Below are 14044 nucleotides of genomic sequence, written 5' to 3' on the forward strand. Positions count from 1 at the left end.
CACATGAATATTAATGTATATTAATTATACTATCGTGATATGGGCATGGAGGTGCAGGGAGCACAGGCACTGAGGTGCAGAATGTACGGGTGCTGAGGTGCACTGAGCACAGGGCTGGGGGGTGCATCATGTAAATTGTTGGAGTGTGGGGTCCGGGGCACAAGGGGTGCTCGTGGGTGGATGCTCATGCTGATGTCAGCAAAATGTGACATGCATGTAAACTGCAGTCTAATCTCGCTTTCACTAAAACACAAATGCAGTACTGCACTTCAGGCTACATTAGATGCAGAGCAGGGAGGTGAAGTTGCTCGGCCGGCCGGCGTGCCCGAGCGGTTCTAGGCGCTACAGTCTGGAGCCGCGCGACCGTTACGGTCGCAGGTTCGAATCCTGCCTCGGGCATGGTTGTGTGTGATGTCCTTAGGTTAGTTAGGTTTAAGTAGTTCTAAGTTCTAAGGGACTGATGACCTCAGCAGTTAAGTCCCATAGTGCTCAGAGCCATTTGAACCATTTTTTTAAGGTGCTCAGGTAGGGGGAGGGGGGGGGGAGGAGGCAAGGTGCTTCATTCAGGAGCACAAGGGGGTGGAAGAACCCTCCCCTCCTTGACTTCAGCATGTGGCAGGATACCCTAAATCCTGGAATGGTCTTGGAGGTAAGGAAGTGCTGATGCTGATGACAGTGAAATAAGATGTGTGCAGCCGTAAATGACACTGCAGATAAGAAAATGCTGATGCTGGTTTCAGCGAATTCCTAGCCAGAATGCCCACTGCCATCCTACTTAAGGGCTGACCGATTTCAAGCGTGACTTATTGATATTATATTCATAAGGTATTCCTTTTCTTCGTTTTTTGAGGTGCACAGTTTTACATTTCTCAGCATTTAAAGCATCTTGATCCACTGTGAAATCTTATCAAGATCTGATGGAATATTTATGCAGCTTGTTATGACAATATTTCTTTACAGCTGAAAAAAACAGTACATCCTTTTAGAAATTTCAGTTCACTCAAGATTTATTGTTGCAACAGTGCATATGGAGTGCATGAAATTATTACATTTACAGATCGATAACACAAGCTGTTCTGAGGTACCAGGTATCAAACTATGCTGAAGCACTCATTGTAGTACATGGTGTAGCCTCCAAGGGCAGCAAAGCACGCGCTGACTCTGGCATCCAGTCGATTGTACAGATGGCAAATATTGACCTGAGATACATTATGCCACGCTTGCTCGACCTATTCACGTAGTTCTGTAAGAGTCATTGGTTGATAAATTGCGCAAATAACTTATCGCCCCATAATATCCCACATGTCTGCAATTGAAGACGTGTCGAGAGATTATGCAGATTATGCTGGCCAGGGAAGTTGCTGCACGTCTTGTAGAGCACATTAAGTTTAATGGGCAGTGTGTGGGTGAGCATTATCCTGCTGGGATGTCACGGAAGAAAGGCAAAAGAACAGGTCTAACATTCTGCACATAACAAGGGCTGGTTAGCGTCACCTCCAGAAACACCAAAGGTGAACGAGAGTTATAGCGTATCACACGCCAGACCAAAAGGCATGGGGTGAGGCCAGAGTGTCTTGGACAAATGCACTCTATGAGATAGCGCCACTAGGTCTACGCTCTGCACACAAACTTTCATTACTTGTGTATAGGTAGAATGTGCATTCACTGCTGAAAACCATGGCACACCATTCCATCTCCCATCTGATCCTGTGACGGCTAGAAGTGTGCATGCCCATGTTAATAACCACTTTGCAACAGTTTGTGTTGACACGTCTGGGCTCACTAGCCCTCTTATCTTTGCAATGGTAGCTGTATAATGTACCACTGCTGCCCTTACAACCCAACAATACTGACATGCGACTCTGATACGTGGACGTCCAGAACCACGTCTACAGGTGTGAGGGTGTTTACGTCTGACACTATTATCTTTGCTCAACTGACACAGCACGTCCAACTTGTGTGGTAGTTCTCCGAAAGGACCATCCCGCCTCTTGGAAGCCCGCAATCTGACCCCTTTCAAACTGGCTCAGTTGGCTGTAGAAAGCATGAGTGTCTCTTTGTAGCATGGTTGCCTGCTTGCTTCACTCATTGCACCACACTGAGTCTTCTCACTGTGGGTGTTCCCTATTAAAGGGTAGACACAGATGGCGCTCTGGTAGATATACCAACTCACTATCTACTGGCGGAGTATGTTGGAACTATTACCAGGACATCTACTACCCGCCCCTCCCCCCCCCCCCCCCAGCATAGGCTGTCTTTGGATTAAAACTTCATCTTTCCAGGTGTACTAATTTTTTCCACCAGTGTAGATAAATGCGACATCTCCAAAAAGTTTGAGATTACTGTTAATATTGTCTGCAAGGTCATTATTATGCAACATGAACAGCAAGGGTTTCAACACAGTTTCCTGCGGCATGGGTGAAGTTATTTCTACATCTGTCGATGACACTCCATTCAAGATACGGTGCAGCGTCCTCTCTAGCAAGCAGTCCTTGAACTAGTTACAAATTTCATTTTTGCGCCGTATTATCGTATGTATTGATTTAGGAAATGGGCATATTACCCTGGTAAGCAGGTGAAGTGGACAGTATCACGATATTCGTATTACCAAATACCAGTTGCCCCCCCCTCTCCCCCAGCTCATCGTCTAGAATATCTCACACCATTTTCTAAGTATAGACTTTACGACCGCCTCCACGTCAGTTTCCTGTATTCATGTCTTTGAAATAGGACATGACGTTGCAGACGACTTTTACAAGAGCAGAACGATTTTAAATGTACTGATTAACCCAACAGTAGGGAGACAGCTAACGTGTTGCAGGCCCACAGGCACAGAAATGCGTCACTACAGGGGGACATTCATGTTGTAGGCTTGTGGGTATGTAATCGGGGTTTCTTGTATTCCACAATTGGCCTAGGCTAATCAAATGTAGGCGCTTTGTTTGCTTCAGTGGAGGCATTTTGGTGTGCATGTAGCGGGATTGCTAGTAATTCTGCTTACGATTTTTTGTGCGCCGGGTGAACCCTATAGTCGCTTCACGCACTCTGCTTAGAGGAGGCCAAGGTGACTGAATACAAATGAAAAGCCAGCGTGAGGCAAACACATTTATTACAATGATTGAGATGCATAGAATTGAGCCTGATCTGGTCCATCACCCACTGCGTGACTGCAGTTGGCGAGTTGAGGTGGAGTGGTGAGCAGTCCGGAGGGTGTACACTTCACAAGATGACACATAGCCATGTGCTCATGGGCAAGCGTCTGCACGACCAGCTCCTGGCATTGTCTTGGAGGGCGGCGTTTTTCGTGGGCAAGGCAGAAGTGGCTGTATAAACGGATGTACTGACTTCTGTGTGTGTACGTGTGCGGAGTCGGCGATCGCTCGACCCAAGTGCTTTGCGGCTAGGCAGGACAGCTCTTTGTGTGATGCACCCAGCGCATTCCGATGCCTCACTCGCACTGGTTCTTGCTTTGTCATCACACGTCCGGCGCACGCCGCGCCGTTGCCGGGCTTTCGGCTAACAGTGAATAAGCATGCACACACTGCGAATGCTGTGTCGGCCACGATAGTACTTCTCGCGTTCGCACAGCCACACAGATGCCCCCTTGGAGAGTGGAGCTCAGGAGCTACATGACAGCGCAGCCATCAGTGTGCAACTCCATCCTGTCGTAATTCGCGCACTGTGTGTCGACGTCAGCAATAGCGTGTTGGCGGTGGTCTGGTGAAGCAGCAATTGGGCTGCAGCTGGTGACGTCAGCACGCATTGCCGGCTGGCGTGCGGTGGCGAGTTCTCTTGCGGCGGCTAGTGGCAGTGGCAGTAGGCAGTAAAGCTGGGCGCGTGTGGGACGTGTGCCCCGTGCAGCAGCTGTGACAGGAGCAGCTGCTGGTGCTGGCTCCGAGCTGTCTGAAGCATCGCATGGCATAAGCACATGGCTCTGTGATGTCATGACTAGTGCATGACTCCTGGAACTGCTACGGATGTGTCCGGCTGCATGGGAGCGGCATCCGGAGCTTGATGGGGAAACTGTTATGGTAACCAGTGCAGGAGTAGGACTGCCTCGATGCCCGACATGGTGGAGGCATCATAGCGCTCAGAGCCATTTTTTGATCCGCGGGTCTGATTCATATACTTCCTTAAACTCGCGGGCCGCGTCGTCACGTCGTGGCAGGAACGCTTCTAGTGCACAAATAAAAATTGTAGCGTCTGCGACTTTAATGTTTATGGGACAACACACCGATACGAATGGCAACCCTTTCCCCGACGCGCCACACCAACAAACTATGCCTAAAATACGTGTTCTTGAGAAACATTCATTTTATGCGCACCTGGAATTTCATCCGCAGACCGGAGTGAAACCAGCCACGGACCGGATGTGACCTGCGGGCCGCCGGTTGCCCGCCCGTGGCTTAGCCGGTGGGACCACTGCACAGATTAGAGATTAGATTAGATTAATACTTGTTCCATAGATCATGAATACGACACTTCGTAATGATGTGGAACGTGTCAGGTTAATAAAAGATGACTGTACAAGAAATTACATTACACAAAATATTGCATGACACTAATGATTAGGTTTTTTTTTTTTACTTAGTTTATATCTAAAAATTCAGCCAATGAGTAGAAGGAGTTGTCATCTAGAAATTCTTCTAATTTATTTTTAAATGTTAGTTGGCTATCTGTCAGGCTTTTGATGCTGTTTGGTAGGTGCCCAAAGACTTTTGTGGCAGCATAATTTACCCCTTTCTGTGCCAAAGTCAGATTTAACCCTGCATAGTGAAGATCATCCTTTCTCCTGGTGTTATAGGTATGCACACTGCTATTACTTTTGAATTGGGTTGGATTGTTATCAACAAATTTCATAAGGGAATATATATACTGTGAGGATCCCTAGATCCTTAAATAGATGTCTGCAGGATGACCGTGGGTGGGCTCCAGCAATTATTCTGATTACACGTTTTTGTGCAATGAATACTTTTCTACTCAACGATGAATTACCCCAGAATATGATGCCATACGAAAGCAGTGAATGAAAGTAGGCATAGTAAGCTAATTTACTGAGATTCTTATCACCAAAATTTGCAATAACCCTAATAGCATACGTAGCTGAACTCAGACGTTTCAGCAGACCATCAATGTGTTGCTTCCAGTTTAACCTCTCATCAATGGACACACCTAAAAATTTTGAAAATTCTACCTTAGCTACAGACTTCTGTTCAAATTCTATATTTATTACTGGAGTTGCGCCATTTACTGTACGGAACTGTATATACTGTGTTTTATCAAAATTTAAAGAGAGTCCGTTTGCTGAGAACCACTTAATAATTTTGTGAAAAACATCATTTACAATTACATCACTTAGTTCTTGGTTTTTGGATGTTATTACTATACTTGTATCATCAGCAAAAAGAACTAACTTTGCATCTTCATCAATGTGGAATGGTAAGTCATTAATGTATATCAAGAACAGTAAAGGACCTAAGACCGAACCCTGTGGGACCCCGTGCTTGATAGCACCCCAGTTTGAGGAATCAGCTGTTGTTTTAACATTACACGAACCACTTATTTCAACTTTCTGCATTCTTCCAGTTAAGTATGAATTAAACCATTTGTGCACTGCCCCACTCAAACCATAATGATTTAGCTTATCTAAAAGAATTCCATGATTTACACAATCAAAGGCCTTTGAGAGATCACAAAAAATACCAATGGGTGATGTCCGGTTATTCAGAGCATTTAATATTTGATCAGTGAAAGCATATATAGCATTTTCTGTTGAAAAGCCTTTCTGAAAACCAAACTGACATTTTGTTAGTACTTTATTTTTACAAATATGGGAGGCTACTCTTGAATACATTACTTTCTCAAAAATTTTTGATAGAGCTGTCAGAAGAGAGATTGGGCGGTAGTTGTTGACATCCGACGTATCCCCCTTTTTATGCAATGGTTTTACAATGGCATATTTCAGTCTATCAGGGAAAACACCCTGCTCCAAAGAGCTATTACATACGTGGCTGAGAATCCTGCTTATCTGTGGGGAACAAGCTTTAAGTACTTTGCTGGAAATGCCATCAATTCCGTAAGAGCTTTTACTTTTCAGTGAGTTTATTATTTTACTGATTTCAGAGGGAGAGGTTGGTGGAATTACAGTTGGTTCAAACTGCGCAGGTATGGCCTCTTCTATTAATAGCCTTGCCTCTTCTAGTGAAGATCTAGATCGGAAACAAGGGTCCGGGGTAGAGTCCTGATCCGGCACACAGATTTCATCTGCCAGGAAATTATACTGCTACTCCCCTACAATCCAGGCAGATGCTACTGTTTCAGAGTAGCGCTCACCCCAGCGCAGGGTGAAAGATTCAGTCTGGAGTAACAGTGAACATAGAACATTTACCGAACTAACGAAAAAGTACTCATTATTCCACTTTTAAGGCGAGTTCCCCCTCCCAGCACCCCACATCCTCCCCTCTCACACCCGTATCGATTCAGAGCTATCAACAAGAAGCAACAGATCAGCTATCGATAGAGTGCTATCTGTGAACGTTAAAAACTTAAACTTATCAGCGAATTGTATTGCATCCTATTGGTGATGAAATAAACGGGAGACCTGTTTCGTACAGCGTGGGAAGTTGTGACAGTCTGGAACAATTGGCCAGTGTCCGCCCAGTACGAGGCTAGTGCAAGCTCTGTTCCCCACAGCAAGAGAAGGAATCACACGTGACGTCACACACAACTGTCGGCATCACGTCACGTGGTGGCAGAATCCGCCTGTGGGTAGGCTGTACAAGCCAAGAAATCGGGGGCGTGTACAGAGCTACAAGACGTTTGTGTCATGTGGAAATCTCTTCCTACTGCTACGTAAGACCACGCTGACGACTTCGTTACCTAAAGTAGACATCTCTGGCACTGCACACTGTCACTGCCTGGTGAGTAGTTCACATCCGTATGTGAGAATATTATTAACCTCACAGATAATGTGAATAGTAACCTCATACTTCTTTGTAGACAATACAGATATCTACAACGAAGTACGCTGGCCGGGGTGGCCGAGCGCTTCTAGGCGCTACAGTCTGGAACCCAGCGACCGCTACGGTCGCAGGTTCGAATCCTGCCTCGGGCATGAATGTGTGTGATGTCGAGGGGTTAGTTAGGTTTAAGTAATTCTAAGTTCTAAGGGACTGATGACCTCAGAAGTTAAGTCTCATAGTGCTCAGAGCCATTTGAATCACTTTTATAACGAAGTAATGTCTGAAAAAAGCCACACAGAAATCAGATATTGTTAAAATTTCAGAGAGGCGTAAAGACTGGCTCGCTGCGGCAGATGTTTAGAAATGTGAAGCTATCTCTTCCTAAAGCGCAAAAAAAAGAGTTAAAAACAGTACCCTATGACTACGGTATCAACGACTCACTGCTGGAGTCAGTCAAGCTATACAAATACCTGGGAGTAAGAGTTAGTGGGGATATGGAATGAACTGAGCGCATAAACTCAATCGTGGTAAAAATTGGTTCATTGGTAGGACACTAGGAGCTTTTATTTAATCTATATTGGATATGACTTACAGAACACTTGTGCCATCAACACTAGAATATTGCTTAAGTGTCTGGGTGGGACACGTACCATACACGGCTAACAGGGTATAGCGAATGTAAACGAGTGGTCACAGATTTGTCTCACGGGAGACCGTCACCGATATGCTGAGAAACCTGGACTGCCAAAGACCATCATAAAACCTGTTATCTCATTGTCAATATAAGGTAATACTGTCTATTCGGCCGATGTTAGCAACATCAAGCGTAATGTCTCAAAAGGGAACCTAGAACGGAAATTTCGCTCAGCTGGCAGCAATTGTTAGAATAAACGTGTGAAACTAATTGGTTTGGTGACAAAAAGTTGCAAACAGTTTGATGTTTCAGTTGAAACTGTATCTTGTGTTACGCGAGCGCCAAGCTTACTCGGAAGCAGTCCATCAGATATTGCCCGTGAGCACGCTATTGGACTTTGAATGGGCGGTGCCTTCAAGATAACTGCATCACATTCTTTATGCAGCGACAGCTGTGTGTTAAACACGTTGCACAGTGTAATGCAGAGCAGCACCTAATCTCCCTTTAAACCTTGTGCTGAGACTAAGCCTCGCCACTTCAGTAAGCAAGTGTTATTGGTAGGGAAAGTTCGTGGGCACTAACACCTATCATCGCGATGCGTCGTAAGAAACTTGCTGTAATAAAGTATCTCTGCCTTGTCCGTGTACCGCTCAGCATGTGAGTGATCCACAGAGCTGACACTGACTGCCACGAGATCCGTTAATCAATTTGCTTCCACGGCGCTGAACAGAGGGTTCATCGCATGTAACTTACTATGTATTGGTACACAGAAGCTATTTCCATACTAATTTGATCCTCAGATTTGCTAAAGATATGGCGGAGAGCCCGAAAAAATTCTGCCCCAATGTAAAATCGCTGAGCAGGTCTAAGGCTTCTATGCATTCAGTCATTGACCAGTCTGGTTTGGCAGCAGAAGATAGCAAAAGGGAGGTCGAAGTTTTAAATTCCACCTTTAAGAAATCGTTCACGCAGGAGAATCGTACAGACGTACCGTCGTTTGACCATCGCACAGAGTCCCGTATGGGTGAATGCCTGGCGTAGAGAAACAACTGAAAGAGTTGAAAACAAATAAGGCGCCAGTTCCGGATGGAATTCCAATTCTGTTTTACATTGAGTATTCTACGTCGTTGGCCTCTTACTTATCTTTCATTTATCGCGAATCTCTTGACTAGCACAAAGTGCGAAGCGACTGAAAAAAACCGCAGGGGACTCCTATATATAATAAGGGTAAAAGAACGGACCCGCAAAATTACAGTCCAATATCCTTAACATCGGTTTGCTGTAGAATTCTTGAACATGTTCAGAGTTCGAATATAATAAATTTTCCAGAGGCCGAAAAGCACATGTCCACGAATCAGCGCGGCTTTAGCAATCATCGCCCGTGCGAAACGCAGCTTGCTCTCTTTTCACACGATATAGTATGGATGAAAGGGAACAGGCAGATTTCAGATTTCTAGATTTTCTAAAAGCATTAGACATGGCATCACACTGCAGACTGTAAGCGAAGAAATGTGCATACGGAATAGGCTCCCAGAAAAGTGACTGGCGCGAAGACGTTTTGAGTAATAGCAACTAGTATGTTGTCCTCGACAGTTTGTGTTCATCGGAGGCAGGAGTAACATCAGGAGTGCCCCAGGCAAGTGTGATATGACAGTTGCTGTTTTCTATATACAGTACATAAATGATCTGGTAGACAGAGTGGGCAGCATCTGTGGTTGTTCGCTGATGATGCTATGGTGTGCGGGAAGGTGTCGAAGATAAGTGATTGTAGATTAGTCCAAGATAACCTACACAAAATTTACAGTTATGATGAATTGCAGCTGGCTCCTGATGTAGAAAAATGAAAGTTAATGCGGATAATTAGGAAAAATAGACCCGTAATGTTTCGGATACAGCATTAGTCGTGTCCTGCTTGACACAGTCATGCCGTTTAAATATCGAGGAGTTAGCAGAGTGAAAATCTCATTCTGGAAACATCCCCCAGGCTGCAGCTAAGCCATGTCTCCGCAATATCCTTTCTTTCAGGAGTGATAGTTCTGCAAGGTTCACAGGAGAGATTCTGTAAAGTGTGGATGGTAGGAGACGAGGTATTGGCAGAAGTAAGGATGTGAGGAGGGGGCCTTAGTCGTGCTTGCGTAGCTTAGTTGGTAGAGCACTTGTCCGCGAAAGGCAAAGGTCCCGAGTTTTTTTCCTTTCTCTTTTTTTTTTGCTTTTTGATTTGATTTTTTGATTTTTGTTTTTGTGTTTGTTTTTGTTCTATGGTTTGATTTGTTATGTTTTAATTCCTGTGTTGTATGTATATATATAAATTTTTGCCTATAATGTGCCTAACGTAGCAGGCCTCCTAGCAACTAATAATAATTTTAACATTAGACGTTCTTTGCACCAAACTCCGTGAAAACAGCCGCGTCTACCCTCATGCAGCACATTAATAATCCCCGGCATTCACAAATTTAATCACAGAGATGTTTTTGGTCTATATTCCCCATTTCGCCTTTGGGAAACATATAGCAAACATGCCAAAATAGGTGCATTTCAAATACCATAGAGGCAAATTTGTTTTTTTGTTCCTTTTCATGTAAATTAAAAAAAACGAAGTAACGCAAGTTTAGCAATTAAAAGACATAAAAAACAGAGAGGGAAATCTAACTAAAGGACACTCAGTGAATAAAAGTGTTGTAACTCGACCAGGAACTACCAAAAGAAGAATCAGAACAGAAAACGTGAAAATGAATATCACCGTTCAGTAATCAAGTACACCATTTTATGTAAAGATTTGTAATTGTTAAAAATTGTAAATAAAAGTTTATATACGAAAAGTTCGAGTCTCGGTCCGGCACAAAATTTTAATCTGCCAGGTTGTTTCATCGAGGAGTAACTTTACGAAGCGACATAAAATGGAATGAGCATATGGCGATTGTGGTAGGGAAGGGAATGGTCGACATCGGTTTATTGGGAGAATTTTAGGAAAGTGTAATTCATCTGCAAACAACACCGCATATAGGACACTAGTGCGACCTATTGTGTTCGAGTGTTGGTATCCGTACCAGATCGACTGAAAGAAGACATCGAAGCAATTCAGAGGCGAGCTGCTAGATTTGTTACCGGTAGGTTCGATCAGTATCCTAGTGTTACAGATATGCCTTAAAAGCTCAAGTGGGATCTCTGGAGGGAAGGAGACATTCATTTCGAAGAACACTACTGAGAAACTTTAGAGAAGCTGACTGCAGAACGATCCTACTGCCCCCAACACATATTTGACGTTGGGACGACGAAGATAAGAGAAATTAGGGCTCATGCGGAGGCATGTAGACAGTCGATTTTCCCTCGCTCTTGCTGTGAGTGGAACAGGAAAGGAAACGACTAGTTGTAGTAAAGCGTGCCCTCTGTCACACACCATGGTGTGGCTTGCGAAGTATGTATATAGGTGTTGTACATGAAGCCAATAAACGGACAAGGAAAACTTTAGTAGTTTATCAGTTAAGTGACACTTCAAATACAGCAACAATAGCTCATGCATAGTATTGTTGTCGAGGATAGAGGAACTAAAGCCTGGAAAGCTAGAAATATGGAATCGCCTCATATGCCCCGTCCGTATTACTCTTTACATCGTGTGAATGAACGACTTGTTGCTTTTCACAAGAATGATATTTTCTGAATTCGTCCTAACTATATCTCAATAAATCATTTTCTTCGAGATAATTCATGATGTTCGTACACAGTACGTGTTCAAAAATGATACTGCAAATCGACGTTAGTAATATGGGTCTGTAATTCAGCGGATTATTCCTATTCCTCTCTTGAGTATTGCTGTGATGTGTCCAGCCGCGCGGTTTGAGGCGCATTGTCGCGGTCCGAGCGGCTATCTCCGTCGGAGGTTCCAGTCCTCCCTCGGACATGGGTGTGGGTGTTGTCCCTAGCGGAAGTTAGTTTAAGTCAGATTAAGTTGTACGTAAGCTTAGGGGCCAATGACCGCAGCAGTTTGGTCCCATAAGACTTTACCACAAATTTCCAATTTCTTGTCCAACTTCCACGTCTTTAGGTAAGGATCTTTCGACGAGCGTGCGATTGTGTATGATTCAAGCATGAAAACAGGAAGACGGTGTACAGGACTGTGATAAAAAAGGAAAATAGAAGCAGTGAACGGTTTAAAAATAAGAATGCAATATTCAACAACCTGAACCAGCAGTGGCGTCGTGGGTAAGTGGTTACGGTGTTTGTCTACCAAGCGGGCGAGCTGTGTTTAAACCTCCATCGTGCCTACTTTACTTTTTTTTTCGCTGTTTGGCTTATTCTAATTTGTCTCTGTGTAGTGGTGTAATGTACATTTGCAACAGCGAGGTGTAAGATAGGGACCTATAAGAGCAGTTGATTCTACACAACTACTCTGCCGAAAGGAAGTGACTTTCGAATGGGAACTGCAAATGTTTGATGACAAGCCGACAAGTCAACCGAATCCTCCATCGGAAAAACGTCTACTGTGTGTCATACACGGCATTAGTCACAGTATGTATGTCATATGATAGGAATCTCTAATCGGCGAACCTAATTTGTACGACAGGTAAGTCAATGATATGTGTCTCGTTGCCCGACATTGGTGTTCGTATGAATGTGAATGATGAAAACATAATATTTTGTCACGTAAGCTGCAACAGGTGAACACAAAAAAAGGTTCAAATGGCTGTGCGCACTATGGGACTTAACATCTGAGGTCATCAGTCCTGTAGAACTTAGAACTACTTAAACCTAACTAACCTAAGGACATTACACACATCTATGCCCGAGGCAGGATTCGAACCTGCGACCGTAGCAGTCGCGCGGTTCCAGACTGTAGCGCCTAGAACCGCTCGGCCACACCGGCCGGCTGAGCACAACAGTTTCACAATCATACAGTTCCTCTGTACTGTGTCAGAACATACGTTTTTAACGTTTTTGAAGTCGCGTTCCCTTTTGGAGGTCTTGAGTCTTGCATTCCTTTGTTGTAAAGTAGTTCATGCCCGTTTATTTGTTGTTTTCATTTCTATGAGACGCCTTATGTGGTACCTCGCCTGCTCCTACTATTGATCACATTTACTTGCGACGGTAACGTATTCCTACCATGTGACTTACATTCAGTAGCGTTCAGCCGTTCTGATTTAGGTTTTCCGTGATTTCCCTAAATCGCTTTACGCAATTGCCGGTACGGTTCCTTTGAAAGGGCACGACCAACTTCTTTCCCCATTCTTCCCTAACCCCAAATCAACCAACCAAACATATTCTATAGCCGATGTTTAGTATGACAACTGCCAAGACTGCGGAATGAGAATAAACATTTCAAAAACCGGACGGGCAGTTCATAATGTTATGGGAAGAAAAATCGACACGAAGTAGTTTTGAACACGGCTAGCTCGCTTGGCAGCCCAACACCCAGCACCACTTACCCAAACCCGAGCGAGGTGGCGCAGTGGTTAGCACACTGGACTCGCATTCTGGAGGACAACGGTTCAATCCCGTCTCCGGCCATCCTGATTTAGGTTTTCCGTGATTTCCCTACATCGCTTCAGGCAAATGCCGGGATGGTTCCTTTGAAAGGGCACGGCCGATTTCCTTCCCTCACCCGAGCTTGCGCTCCGTCTCTAATGACCTCGTTGTCGACGGGACGTTAAACACTAATCTCCTCCTCCTCCACCACTTACCCACGACGTCGACACCCTTTAAGGTTGCTCCTTATTGAACTCCTTGTTCTTGGACCGTTCACTGTTTCCATTTTGCTTTTTTTCCCAGTTCAGCACACCTTTTCCTGTTTTCATGCTTGATCTGCGTTCAGTTTTTGACGGGCTGTCTATCGCGCCATCTTACCACTAAATCTGAGGGGATGCGACGGGGAGTTTGCCATGCTAGTAACTCATTGTTGAATATAATTATGAAGTACTTACTTCTCCTTCTTTGGTGAAGAAATTCCGGAAAAACGTGTTTACTAACTGTACTTCAGTGACACTGTCATCTGTTATATTACTACTGTTGTCGCGCATTGAAGATATTGGTCGCACCTTGCCAGTGGGTCGATACTTCCGCCATTCTATCGCTTTATCCAATACGCCTAATTGAGAAAGCTGAATCAGTAATTAGCCGCAACTGTTGGCCTCAAGAGAATGGAATGAGGTTACAATTTTCTTTCACAGATACTGGACATTGGGTTTCACAGAAAAAGTTCAGTAAATTATGATAGGTGTTTAATAGTGTCAGTGGTTTACCATTACCTACTCTGCGTTATCGAAATAATCCTTGACTTCGTGGCGTAAATTATTTAAGAAGCTCCATTAACAGACTTTTTTAATATTTGGATTTTAGCTGTCTCTTTAATCTCCTTGGGCAGTTTATTGTAAAATTTTATTCCCTTGTGGAAAGTGCCTAGCTTCCGTTCCGTGTGAGTACTGCTGCGTGTGAGATAACTGCTAATGATGTTCTT

At 44.2% G+C, this 14044-nt stretch overlaps 1 protein-coding gene across 1 annotated transcript in view; it reads left to right on the forward strand.

Annotated features, from left to right (window-relative positions):
- Positions 1-6785: 6785 nt before the first annotated feature.
- Positions 6786-14044, forward strand: part of LOC126335986 (cortactin-binding protein 2-like) — a 113097-nt gene continuing 105838 nt past the window's right edge. The window contains exon 1 of the mRNA XM_049999463.1: positions 6786-6920. The gene's annotated coding sequence lies outside the window, so the exon portion shown is untranslated. The remainder of the gene's footprint in view (positions 6921-14044) is intronic.

Source organism: Schistocerca gregaria, chromosome 2 (genome assembly GCF_023897955.1).
Source record: "Schistocerca gregaria isolate iqSchGreg1 chromosome 2, iqSchGreg1.2, whole genome shotgun sequence".
NCBI lineage: Eukaryota > Metazoa > Arthropoda > Insecta > Orthoptera > Acrididae > Schistocerca > Schistocerca gregaria.